Source organism: Dromiciops gliroides, chromosome 4 (assembly GCF_019393635.1).
Source record: "Dromiciops gliroides isolate mDroGli1 chromosome 4, mDroGli1.pri, whole genome shotgun sequence".
Taxonomy (NCBI): Eukaryota; Metazoa; Chordata; class Mammalia; order Microbiotheria; family Microbiotheriidae; genus Dromiciops; species Dromiciops gliroides.
Genome location: NC_057864.1, coordinates 288,247,772 through 288,261,620, shown reverse-complemented (window position 1 = coordinate 288,261,620; position 13,849 = coordinate 288,247,772). Strand labels below are relative to the sequence as shown.

The 13,849-nt window shown below is 34.3% G+C and overlaps 1 protein-coding gene across 1 annotated transcript in view; it reads right to left on the bottom strand.

The window, feature by feature from the left end:
- ADGRB3 (adhesion G protein-coupled receptor B3) overlaps window positions 1-13,849 on the bottom strand; it is an 890,484-nt gene that overhangs the window by 807,008 nt on the left and 69,627 nt on the right.

Sequence of the window (13,849 nt, the reverse complement as noted above, 5' to 3'; positions counted from 1 at the left end):
TTTTAAAATGCTACAAATTTCAAAAATGTGACAGAGGTACCAGTCAAATGTTGCCTGATCTCCAGCCTGCATTTGTCTCAAGCAACCATTGAAAACATCACCAAGAATTTCAGTGTTGCTTTATTAACCAATTTTTTCCCAAATACTAGGGTATCCAGCTAGTCAGGGCATATTTCACTAACATCTTTAAACTCTAAGCTTTTAATGAAAGTTCATAAATGATAATGTGAAATATGGTACAGCCTCACTTTTTTTAAAATTAGAAACATAAATAGAAAATTCTAGAAAATGACTAAAATTTTTATAATTTGAGCTAGAAAGCCTGAATATGGAGAATAAGATCCCTTTCAACTACTCTCCTTGACTTCTATTCATTTTCACATTAGCAGATTCTACTACCAAATTAATATGTCCTAAGGGAATAAGCAAGACATTTACTCAATATACAAATATATATCTGAATTCACATTAGAGAAATAGACTTTCAAATTGATTTTAAAAGATTAGCATGGTTGTATATTAGAAATTATCACCCAGTAAAAACTATTTTACAGTTTCTAAGTAATGTTTTAAATTATGTTTAAAACTGAAATATTTAATTATTCTGTTTTACATCCATAAAATGTCTTGTACTAAATATATTTTATAACCGTTTATGAAAGATAACATGCCATAGAGAATAGAGAGTTAACCTCAAAGCCAGGAAGACCTGGGTTCAAGTTCTGCCTCTGACACATATCAGCTATGTAAACCCTAGGGACTTGATTTCACAGTTTACTAAGCAACTCTCTAATAAGTTGCAGAGAAGTGATGACCTTCATTTGCCCAGGAAGTTCCCTTTAAAAATGAAATACAAATTCAGTCCAAATGTATGTGTGCATCTATATAGAAACAACTTGACTTAATGGATAGAAAGCTAAGAATTTGAAATCAGATCTTCCCAACTCTAGGTCAAGCATTCTATCCACTGTACCACCTAGCTACATTTATGCATTAAAAAAATTACTGTGATTGAAAAAACTCACTACCTACCTAGTGGCAAACCTTTTAGCAATAAGGCTCTTGACAATTAGCTAGGCTCCTCCTTACAAAACAGACATGGATTAGATCACTGGAGCAATCATGAAATTGCTTTTGCACTTTCAGTCAAGAGGGAATGAATACCCTGAGGGGCAACTTGTTCAGCAACACCATTTTCTTTTCTTTTCTTTTTTTCTTTTCAGGGCAATGAGGGTTAAGTGACCTGCCCAGGGTCCCACAGCTAATAAGGGTCAAGTGTCTGAGGCTGGATTTGAACTCAGGTCCTCCTGAGTCCAGGGCCAGTGCTTTATCCACTGAGCCAACTAGCTGCCCCAACAACTCCATTTTCTACACCCACTTCTGGGTCACAGTTCAAGAGCAGAGAGAACTTTTAGTGAAGAGGGTGGGGAAACCCTAAAAGGCATTATCATTTCTAGTGAGAAGGGATCAGGAACCCTGAGGAACAGTATCATTTTCTGGTCCTAAGGTGAGCATGGGCCCTGAGTAGTGTGAGATTAAAATTCCTGGATCTAATCTGGTGTATTGCCTGGTGGTCTCACAAAGCCTATCATAAAATCTGTTTGGTCTTTCATTAGCCTCCTGAGGTAGGCTTTGCAATCCCAGAAGATCAGGAGCCTTTCCTGGGTAAGGAATTGTTTGTGTGTGTGTCTGTGTAGTTTTCAGAGTAAAAAAAAGGCAAAGCTATCAAGAGCCATATGAAAAATGTTGTACATCAATCATTAGAGAAATGCAAACTAAAACAAATGTGGACTATAAACTCATGCCTATCAGATTGGCCAAAATGACAAAAAAGAAACATGATAAACCCTGAGAAGTGTGAGAATAGGTACATTAATGCTCTGTTGGTGAAGATATGAATTAGTTCAACTCTTCTGAAAAGCAATTTGGAACTATGATAAAAGGGCTATAAAACTATACATACTCTCTGACCCAGCAATAAACACTAGAAGATCCCTATGCCAAAGAAATAAAAGGAAAATGAAAAGAATCTCAGTTCTTTTTGTGGTAGCAAAGAACTGGAAACTGAGGAGAGGCCTTTCAACTGGAGAAAGGCTGAAAAAGTGATAGATTATGAATGTGATACAATGCTATAATATTCTAAGAAAAGATGAAGGAGATGGTGAGCAGAATGAAAACAATTAACAGCAATATGGTAAAAGATAACCAACTCTGAAAGACTTAGTAGCTCTACTCAAGACATTGACCAGCCACAATTCAAAAAAAAACTTGATGAAAAAATATTCTCTACTGCCAAAAAAAGAATGAATGGAACCAGAGTACAGAATGAAGAATATTTTATTTTATTTCTTTTTATTGTTCTTTTTTTTCTTGGAACATAGCTAATGAGGAAATTTGTTTTGTATGTCTGTACATACTTGTAATGGCTTTTAATTTTTCTTGCCTTCTCAAGAGGGATAGGAATAGGAGAGGAAAAGATGAGGAGAATTTGTAACTGAAAAAATAATAAAACTGAATTTAAATAATAAAATTAAAAATAGAATTTGAACTCAGGTTTTCATGATTGCAGATCCAACACTTTATCCAATTAATAATCTTATTAACAGAATTTCTAATTCCAGAACTGCTAGATTACAAATTTGGAAGTTACATATAGGTAGTTTTAAAAAATAGTTACATATATATGAACTGTGAATATATATACATATATTTATGTGAACGGCAAATGCATACAAAATGTCCTAAAATTTCCATGTCTACCGCCAAAAAAAATTATACTTGGCAATACAAAAGCTTCAGTATCTATAAATCACTACTAGCATTAATCTCATCAATTTCAATATTTTTCTAAAGAGGTTGCAACTTAGCCATTCAACATTCATTTATCAATCTACCAAATGCCAGTACACTGCTTCAAGTCTTGAGAATGTTTGAAATTGTGATTTTGCCCTCTTAAAAATGAGCAGTAATTTCCAGATTTGGGAAAAAAGGAAAAAAATCACAAGGATACTATAACAATTTTTAGTGTGGTACAGGAAGATAAGAACATGAATTCATGGGTGATTAGTCTACAAACATGTTGAATTACATGAAGATTTTTCAACAAATACATCTAAAATTAAAATTAAAAAATAATCTTGATATTAAGGTCTAAATGTATTTCAGCCCTCACTCTCTTAAAAATCAGTGTTTACCAGGTAGATGTAATATATTTGTGTACTCAAATGGGTCTTTAATATATAGATACACTCCAATTTATAAAATGAAGACTTTCACAATAATCATGAGTTGAGTACATACTATGTGAAGGGCATGGTATAGGCACTTCTGGACATTGTCCTTGATTATATCAGTTCACATAATAGCACTGCTGTTATTCAAGGTTTGATCACAATGAGATTTTGATTAAAAAAAAAAACAAACCCAAACTATGATCAAGATAACATGATCAAAGGCATAATCCCTAAGGAAAGCTTATAGCCCAAAGCATGCTCTCTATGTAACAAAGATAGAAAAATAAATATTTTAATCAACTAAAAAAACCCTCCTTATTGCTTAGGAAGTTAAAATGTATACTCTTAATGTGCTATTGTGGGAGGGAAGGAGGAAATATGCTACTCAAAAAAAATTCATATATGTTGTATATGTATGTGTATGTGTATATATGTATGTATATATACACAAATATTTGTCTCTGGTCTTACACATGTATCTTTTGTTTCTTTTTTTCAGCATATAAATAACAAATCTCACTATTTCTTTTCAGTGACTTTAAATAGAGATATTTCATCTTTACAGTTTTTAAAATCTAAAATTTTGCTTTGATTGACATAGAAATTTATAACCTTTGATTTTTTTGAAAATGGCAAAATACATTACCATGTGCAATCTATTACCAAGTTTACAAAACCTATGATCTTTAAAACTTTACATGATTTGAAATTTAAAAACAACAGCATGGTTTTGGCATGTGAAAACATGGAGAAAACTTCCCTTCCACATGAAATTAAAATTTCACTAAGTACCACTGTTTGCTTCTATTAGCTCTAAAATATATAAAAATTAAGCATTGTGCCCATCCCCACACTCCCACCATGAATTACTCAGTTTCTGGACTTTTAGAGTATTGCACAAGCAACAAACATAGACTGGGGAAAAAATGGCAGCAGCAGCCTTTTACTCAGTGCATGACCATAGCCTGCCAGCCAATTTGCAAATCACCACTGACACAAGAAGCAAAATTGCTTACAGACTTTCCTTAGATCAAACCTGCTAGAATTCTGACTACCTATTTCCTGTGGGGTTTTAAAATTGAGAATAGTAATTTAAATGGTTTTTGTGAGTAAAAAGAAACCACACTAGATTAAGAGGAACAATGTATATTGATGACAGAGTACTACAGATGTTCTCAGTGGCTCAGAAGCCTTACCTAATTCCATGTCAAAGCAATATGTAGCATATAGTGACAAAATTGCTGGAGTTTATATTAAAGGAACAAAAGCAGCGCCCCAAGGTTCACTTTCTCTTGACATTTGAGACCAGGGTGAAGGAGGTAGAAAATCTGAGCTTGCCTTCATCCTATACAGAAGCAAAGGAGACCATTTTCTTTTTAAGGGGAATGAACTTAACGAGGGATCTTGTTCACAAATTTGCTTCTTTATTTTGGCTTGGGGTCAAGGATTTTAATGTTCAATAATGTCCAGTGATTGAATTTAGATTATCAAAAGTCTTACCCACATATCAGGTATAAGTGCTGGAACTACTTATGTAATATCTGAATTATCCTTCCAGTGAATTCAGTAATCCATGGGTATTCCAGAGTTACTGGGCTACAAATCCTAAAACAATTTAAGTAGTGAAGTGTGGCCAAGTACAAAGAACACTGAACGTGATATAAATATGATCAGGGTTCAATTCTAGGCTATAACACTTATGCCCAAGTAAGCATGGAGTATAATTTATCTTGCCCAAGTCTCAGTTTCTCCATCAGCAAAATAAGTAAAATTCTGATTTTACAAACAGAACATGATTATTATATCCAAAACTCAAAGTGCTAAGTGTACTTGAGCTGTTCTTACAGGGCTCAAACTATATAGTTCCCTTGCCCATGAACTATTATAATCACTTCCATAAACAAATATCACAACTGTATGGGCTAAAATTCTAGCTATACTGTCTAAAATATCTAATGAGTAGTTGCCAATAAATTATAAGCTTTAGCAAGAGTTAGACTTTTAAGCATTTATTAAGGAGAATAAGAATTTGGTAAAGAGAGAGATAGGCCTAGATTCATTTATCTATTAAAGGGAGAGCACATTTCTAGCTCCCTTCTCCACCAGAGTCCTCAGGAAAGAGCGCGAGACAGAGCACCAGCCTCCCCCTTCTTCCTCCCACAAACCAATGTCACTTCCTGACACCAAAGAAAGTCTCATGGTCCTGCCCTCAGAGGCCCTCTCCGCATGGCAGAGCTTTTCTACAGTAATTCTCCAGCAGGTGGCGTCATTCCAATCATTACACAACAAATATTATACAGACATTTTAGAAGTATCTTAGAACCAATTATTGGTAGAATGATCACAGATTTCTAGCTGGAAGGGACCTCAATGGCCATCTAATCCAACCTCATTTTTTAGATGAGGAAATCAAAGCATAAGGAAATTAAAAGACTTTCCCAAATTTACTGAACAAGAGTTAATCCTTGGGCTTTGACATTTAAAGCAAAAATGTTTACCTTTGGAGAGTACAATATACAATTTTGATTCATTTATTCTGAATTTTCATTGTGGCAGAGAGAGGGAGACAGGGAGAAACAGAGGGAAAGGGAAAGAGAAAGAGAGCTAGGGACATCTGAAGCTTTTTTTAAAGTTATACTATGGAAGTGAAGAATGGTTAAAAGCAAAGAAACCAAATATGGTAAATATGTGTGTGTGTGTGTGTGTGTGTGTGTGTATGTATATATATGTGTGTGTGTGTGTGTGTGTGTGTGTATATATACACACACACACACACACACACACATATACTGTTAAGGGCTAAAATCCTAGCTAGTCTGTCTAAAATATCTAATGAGTGGTCGCCAATAAATTATAAGCTAATTTAGCAAGAGTTACGCTTATAAGCATTTATTAAGGAGAATAAGAATTTGGTAAAGAGAGAGAGAAAGGCCTACATTCATCTATCTATTAAAGGGAGAGTGCATTTCCAGCTCCACTCTCTGCCAGAGTCCCCTGGAAAAGAGCCCCAGTCAGAGCGCCAGGCTCCCCCTTCTTCCTCCCACAAGCAAACGTCACTTCCTGATGCCAAAGAAAAGACATATAGTTTGCCCTCAAAGACCTTCATCTCATGGGCAGAGCTCTTCTACAGTAAGTCTCCAGCAGATGGCATCATTCCAATCATTACAACACACACATACATATTAATATAAGAAATGATTTGAGCCTGTTTGGATTAAATGTGGGTTTAAGATGTACTCTGATGCATTGATTGTCTCAAAATGACAGTCATTGAAGGCTTCTGCGATGGAGCACAAAATTCAGGAAAATCCTACCAAGATGCAAAGAAGTAAAGCAAAGTACTGAAATACATAGTTGTCACATAAGCATCCATTTAGCTAAATGCAAAGGATTTCACCACCAGAAATCTGGCCATCAGATAATGATTTAAAAAAAAAATTGTCCATAGCAGAGTATGAATACTTTGTACTAACACAAAGAGGATTAATTCTACTTCAATGGATAGATCCTTGAGGTATTAAATTAACAGAGGGAAGGCACTAGAATTAAGAGGGTTCCAATAAGGTTCCCTGATTTTAGTTGAAACTTAAAGGAAGGCAGGGAAATCAACACTCAGAGTAGAGAAAATGCTTGGAAGCTAGGGATGAATGATAATCTCTAAGGTCTTTTCCAGTTCTAGGATTTTATGAATCCATGCTTCTAGGCCAGTCAATGGTTTCTAGTAACTGTGAACTAAATAAACTTTGACAAATTTATTTTGACCCTCTGAATTGCTTAAAAAGTTCCTCATAATTATGTGAGCTAAAATCTTCTTGTCTAGTTGTGCCCTCTGAAGCTTTGTCACCTCCCTCAATTCTGATGATTAGTGAAATCAAACCAAGCAAAAGAATAGGGCCCTGAATCTTCTCAGAATTTGGTATGGACAGCAATTTCCTGGTGAGGAAAAACATCTGCGTTAGGGTGGCTTGTAGGGTTTCCTGGAAGTAAGAAGTAGGCATGAATGCTGATATCCAATATGAAAAAATCAGGTGTACCTTGAATCCATGCCCTCTTTGCAGATACAATATTTATATAATAATGCTTAACAAAGGATGGGTATCCAATCAATGGAATGGATAACAGGTTATATAAGAGGTCCAGAAGTGATTTTTCTTTTAAATGGAATTTGAGAAAGTGTAATTTAGCTATAGTATATATAACACATTTAGATAATATAATAGAATCTACCCTGATCAGTCTGACCCCACTGAAGAATGAAAAAGGTATAGGGGAAAGAACTATCAATTTGGAATTAGGAGACTGACTGTCAAAGCGCTACTTCCTACTGTGTGTCTTTGAAGAAGTTATTCCATCTCTCTAGGTCTCAATTTCCTCATTTATAAAAGCAGAGGATATGGACTAGAGTGATAAATAAGCATTTATAAAGCACTTACTATGTTCCAATCATTATGTGAGCACAGAGGACAGAAATAGAAAAATGAAATGTTACCAAGAAGTTTACATTTTACTGGGGAAATAGCATATACACAAATAAGTGTGGAAGAACTATATATAAAATAAATGTAAGGTAAATTTTTGAGTGGAAAGCACTAGCAGTGGGATGGGTTAAGAAAAGCTTCCAGTCAGTCATGAGTACTTATTAGGAGTTTACTATGTAGAAAGTGGTGTTTGAGCAATGTATTGAAAGGGGTAAGGGCATTCTAAGGTGTGGTGGTAAAGGAAAAATGCTCCAGGCACAGGAGATAGCCAGAGCAAAAAATGCAGGGATGAGAGATGAATTGGCATGTTTGAGAAATAGCCAAAGATGCACAATAAATAATATATGGCTTGTATTTGGATTGTTTTGGGCCACTAGGTAGTGCTGTGGATAGAGTGCTGGGCCTGGAGTCAGAAAGTCCTGAGTTTAAATCTTGCTTTAGATCTTTACTGGCTATGTGACCCTGGATAAGTCACTTAAGACTGTCTCAGTTTCCTCATCCATAAAGTAGACTGGAGAAGGAAAAGTGGTTAGTCCAATATCTTTATCAAGAAAACTCTAAATAACTCAGAAAGAGTTGGACACACCTGAACAACAATTGTATTGTTTTGGATACCCTGTACACACAACAAGTTAACATGACTGCAATCTAATAATTTTATTTTTCTTTAAAGGGACTCCTACTCCACACTTTGCTATTTTGGCCTCTTTTTTATTGTAATTTTTTCGATATTCCCTATTTCTTTTGAGAGAAATATCTACAATTTTAATGGATTGTATTCTTTTGTCTCCCTCTCAATCATAGCTAACCAGTTGCCAATTCTTGTTGGCTCTACCTCCATAAGCTCTCTTGCATATATCCCCTTCTTTTTACTTATAGATCCACTACCTTACTTTCAACCTTCATAATATTTAAGTCTCTCACCTAAACTACTACAGTAGGCTCCACATTTAACTTGATGCTACAACCACGGAGTTTCACAAAACATCCATAATCTTTTACCTCTCAGAATCATTCTGCATATGGATGACAAATTATTACTTCTAAGAAATAAGTCTGACCATACTTCTCTTCAGCTCAAAACTTTTCACTGACTCACTCTTGCATTTAGGATAAAATATAAACTTCCCAGATAAACATTTAAAGTCCTTTCATAGCTCCCACTTACTTTTTTCTAGACCTTTTTCTTCTTCTTCTTCTTCTTCTTCTTCTTCTTCTTCTTCTTCTTCTTCTTCTTCTTCTTCTTCTTCTTCTTCTTCTTCATGCATTCTAGTTTCCAGCAAACTGGCCTTCTAACTCCCACCCAAACTAAACATTGTATTTTCCACCTTTATGTCTGTACAATCTATATACTTTATACCTAGAATGCTCTCCCTTTTACCATTGCTTCTTAGAACATATAGATTCCTTGAAGACTCCTCAAATGCTAGCTCCTAAGAGAATCTTTCCTCAATTATTAGTGTTCTCTTACTCTTCATATTATCATATATATTCTGATATTCACATGTGTTATATTTACTAACCCCACCCCACAAACACAGACCTGTTCAAAGCAGAATATTTCATAGAGGTCAGGGGCTTTTTGATTTAGAGCTCTATATCTCCATTGCTAGACATGGTGTCTCACATATTAGGTACTTAATAAATGATTGTTGAATTGAATCATCTTCAATAACTAATTTTAATACTAGATAAATCATTTCATATATATCCATTATCCCATAAATGTTTTAGAAATAATAGAAAGGAAAAAAGTTTCAGAAGTGACAGATGTCTAGTCAGGTATGGGAGTAATCCCTCTGATCCAAGTGCTGGGAGCCTTAGAAGTTTAGAGATAGAAGCCTTGGTAGAGTGAGATCTTAAAGTAGAGGATCTTAAAGTTAATTCTATCACTCTAAACATTTTGAGGATTTGGCAAGTATCTTAATTACTTCTTCGCCAAAGGTTTTTGACAAGTCTTATTAGGAATATTTTTTGTGGGAATACAGCTCTGATAATGGGGCAAATGCTTTATGTTAGTTTATAGCTAAAATTCCTTCCCTTCATCCCAATAATCTGAGGGTTACCAGTATTACTACTAGTGTTGCTTTTTTGTTTACCATGATGATATGGTACTGGTATTATATTTATATGCAGTTAAATTCACAGTAACTACATTCAGGTCAAATGAATGGAGTGGCAAAGAGCTAAAAACCATGAGGAGAAAAAATAAGGCAAAAAATCATTCTTATTACTTTGAGCCAAAGATGACATATCAACCAAAGTGGATCTTGGAGCAATTAAAAATTAATAAACTAAAAGTCTAGGTACTTCTAGTCAACCAAGAGAAAAGAAAATATAGATTTTTTTTCACCTACTAAATGTCTCTTCAATCTATTGAGTATGTATTTGTGTCTATAATAATAATCTCAAGATATTTTTCTTGATTTATATTAAATGTCTGTATCTTAGATGGATTCTGTATCATAACTATAGCTAAATGTAACTATTTATGTGTTAGATTTTGTGTACAATTCAATATAGAAATTTGAACAATGAAGAAAATATATCAAATAGCATTAATATTAATAAGCATAGGTAGTACAAGATTAGTAATTATCAGCAGTAATTAAGTAAATAAATTCACAAAATTAAAAAACCCCAATAATTTGGCTTTTCCAAGTAATCAATAAAAAAAATGGTCATCAAAGTAGGAATTACAGGAATTTTGGTAGTAAGTGACCACTCCATCTATGAATAGCCATTTCAAGGTGCTGAAAGATTTCGTAGATAAGACTTCTGAGCCATTGTGAGTGACTTTGGAAAAATCATGAAGAAGGGCAAAATCAAGTTTGGCAACATGAATTTATTCTAATTTTCAAAAATGGGAAGGAAAAACATTCCTCCAAATATAGAGTACTAAGCTTGACTTCTATTACTAAAAGAATTCCTGAGTATATTACTAAACAGTTAGATGGTGAGTATTTAGAAAGCAAAGTGATCATTAAGAGTAAGTATGAGTCCATCAAGAATAGGACATATCAAAATAAACTCACTATCATTTCAAATGAGGTTATTAGAGACATACCTGAGGAGAAGGATACAGACACAAAATGTCTGAATTTCAGTAATATATTTGACAAAATAGCTCTTGAATGCAAGTTCAAATCAAGAGGGTTACATGGCATTTCAAAAATCTCAGGTGACTTTTGACTTCCATCAACAGAGTAAAACTAAGGGACACAATAGTTCTCCTATACTTATTCAATTTGGAGTAATCTGTTCAGTTGTGGCCATCACATGTTTGAAGAGAAAATGAAACCAGAGGGCATTTGTGAAAAAACATAGAGAAAGAATTATAGATCATTTCATGTGAAAAAAAGTTGAAAAATAAAACAGGATATGTTTCACATTGTGTAATTTAAGATTCTAAATGTGGATTCTAATCTGTTCCCCCAGTTTTGGGGGAAACTGACTAAAATCACTGATAAAACGAGTTTAGGTTTTTAAGGGTTTATTGAAAAATAGAAAGAAAAAGATTGAGAACAGAATTCCAACAGCCTGGCATTCCTATCTTTCCTCAAATTTCCTATGAAGTCCTCTGCCGCCACCACCACCATCAAGTCAGGAATCCAAAAGAGACAGAGCTCTCCACGAAGGCCCTCTTTCCTCCTTCCTGTCTCCTCCCAGAAAATAGGAGTCTCCTCAATTTGATTGGCTGGTAGCCTTGATAGACAGCACCCATGAGCAAACATCACTTCCTGACGCCAAGGAAAAGCCACATGGCCTTGCCCTCTGAGGCATTTTCCTCATGGTGGAGCTTTCCTATAGTAAGTCTCCAGTAGGTGCCATCATTCTAATCATTACAACATGGAGAAGACTTGGGGGAGGAATATGAATACAGATAACACCTTCTGTATGATCTAGGATTTCCTAATTAGAAACAAGTAAATAAAGATAAATATTAGTTTAATATAAAGAAAAAACATTCTAGTTATTACAGCTATTCTGGATTATAATGTGCTTCTTCAGATAGCACTGAGTTCCCCATCACTATTAAGGATCATGGAGAAAGGATTCTTGCTCCAGAATTGGGTTAGGCAAGATAACCTCTAAGGAAGCTTCCAACTCTAAGATTGTCTATGTTAATATGCATGTTTATGTGTGTATGTAAATTCTAGAAGTACAGGCATACATTATTTTATTGCATTTTACTTTATTGCGCTTCACAGATATTGCTTTTTTTTTTCATTTTTACAAATTAAAGATCTGTAGCAACCCTGCATCAAGCAAGTCTATGAGCCATTTTTCTAACACCATGTGCTCACATCATGTCTCTCTGTCACATTTTTTCGATTCTTACAATCTTTCAAATATTTATTATTAATATATCTGTTATGGTGATCTGTGATCAATGATCTTTGATGTTACTATCGTAATGGTTTTGGAGTTCCATGAACCATACCCACATAAGACAGTGAGCTTAATAAATAAATGCTTTGTATTCTAACTCTTTCAACCAACCAACGATTCCCTCTTTCTGCATGGACCTCCCTATTCCTTGAGACAATCTAAGTGGTCAAGTGAAGAAATCGCCAAGGGGGCAGCTAGGTGGTGCAGTGGATAAAGCACCAGCCTGTATTCAGGAGGACCTGAGTTCAAAACCGACCTCAGACACTTAACAATTACTAGTTGTGTGATCTAGGGCAAGTCACTTAACCCTCATTGCCCCACAAAAAAAAAATGCCACAGCAACCTTCATAACCACTACCCTGATCAGTCAGTGGCCATTAATACCCAGGCAAGACCCTCTACCAGCAAAAAAGATTATGACTTACAGAAGGCTTAGATGATGGTTCATATTTTTTAGCAACAAATTATTTTAAGGTATGTACATTTTTAAATACGTAATAGGCTACAATATATTGTAAACATAGCTTTTATATGAATTGGGAAACAAAAATTTAATGTGACTTATTTTATTGCAATATTTTCTTTATTGTGGTGGTTTAAAACTGAAACAGCAATATCTATGAGGTATGCCTGTAATTGCTTTTATCCTTAACTGATACTTAACATGTTTTTAAACATTACTATCTAAGTCTATTTCATGAGCTTTCTTGATAATGTATTTATAGACTCTAACCACTCTAAGGAAATTATTCTATTGATGCTAAAATCCCTTCTGTCTTTAGTTTAAACATCTTTTTCTTTTGTTCTTCTTCCCAATGGGAATAATTCTCTTCACGTATCATCTTTCTATCCCTTCCCCCAACTCAAGTAACATCATACCAAAAGAGCTTGAATTAAATGGGATGACTAATTTAAAATATCAGTCATCTAAATCTAGTTCCTCTAGCCCTCTTACAAAATATTTCACTAAAATAACAGCTAACAGATTTTGTAGCATTATTGGTTGAAGGAGAAAATAATGGTCACTAATTAAAATATTGCTTTATGGGATCTGTGATGAATCTAATTCACTTCACATTCAACAGATGTTTCTTAAATACTTACTGCAAAGCAAGGTATAAAGTGCTAGTAAAATAAAAATGGAACAAAATATTAATCCTGTCCTCAAAGTGATTAAAGTCCAGTGGGGTGGACTTTAATAAATATATCCAGGATATATTTATATCAATAATTTTGCTAGGGGAAAGGGGAAGGGAGAAACACATCGATTAAAAAAACTGCCATTTTATTTTTAATTTTTTTGATATCTCCTACAGAATATACAGATTTTTCCACCTCTTTGTAGGCCATTGAATCCCACAGTCATTAATTTCAAGAAATATCTTTGCCAAATCAAATTCTTATGCTTAACATCATATTAAAGCAATATTTAAAAACGTACAAGTTCTAATAAAAATACATATCTGAACTATCAGGCTCCCAGGATAATCTAAGCAATGTGAATAGAAAATATTTTACAGAACATTTTTATGTGAATTATACTTTCATTCCCCAAATTCATTCTTTCCCTTACTCTTTCCCTTTGCTGTAATGAAAATATAATGCTAAATATAGAGTTAGAATAGAATTAAAAAGAGAGTAAAATCCCCCTTTAGGCAATTGAAAGACTATACTCTCCAGGAATGACACAATAGTTTATTTATTTAAAATGTCCAAATATAAACACAGCACAGCTTCTGTTAGGGA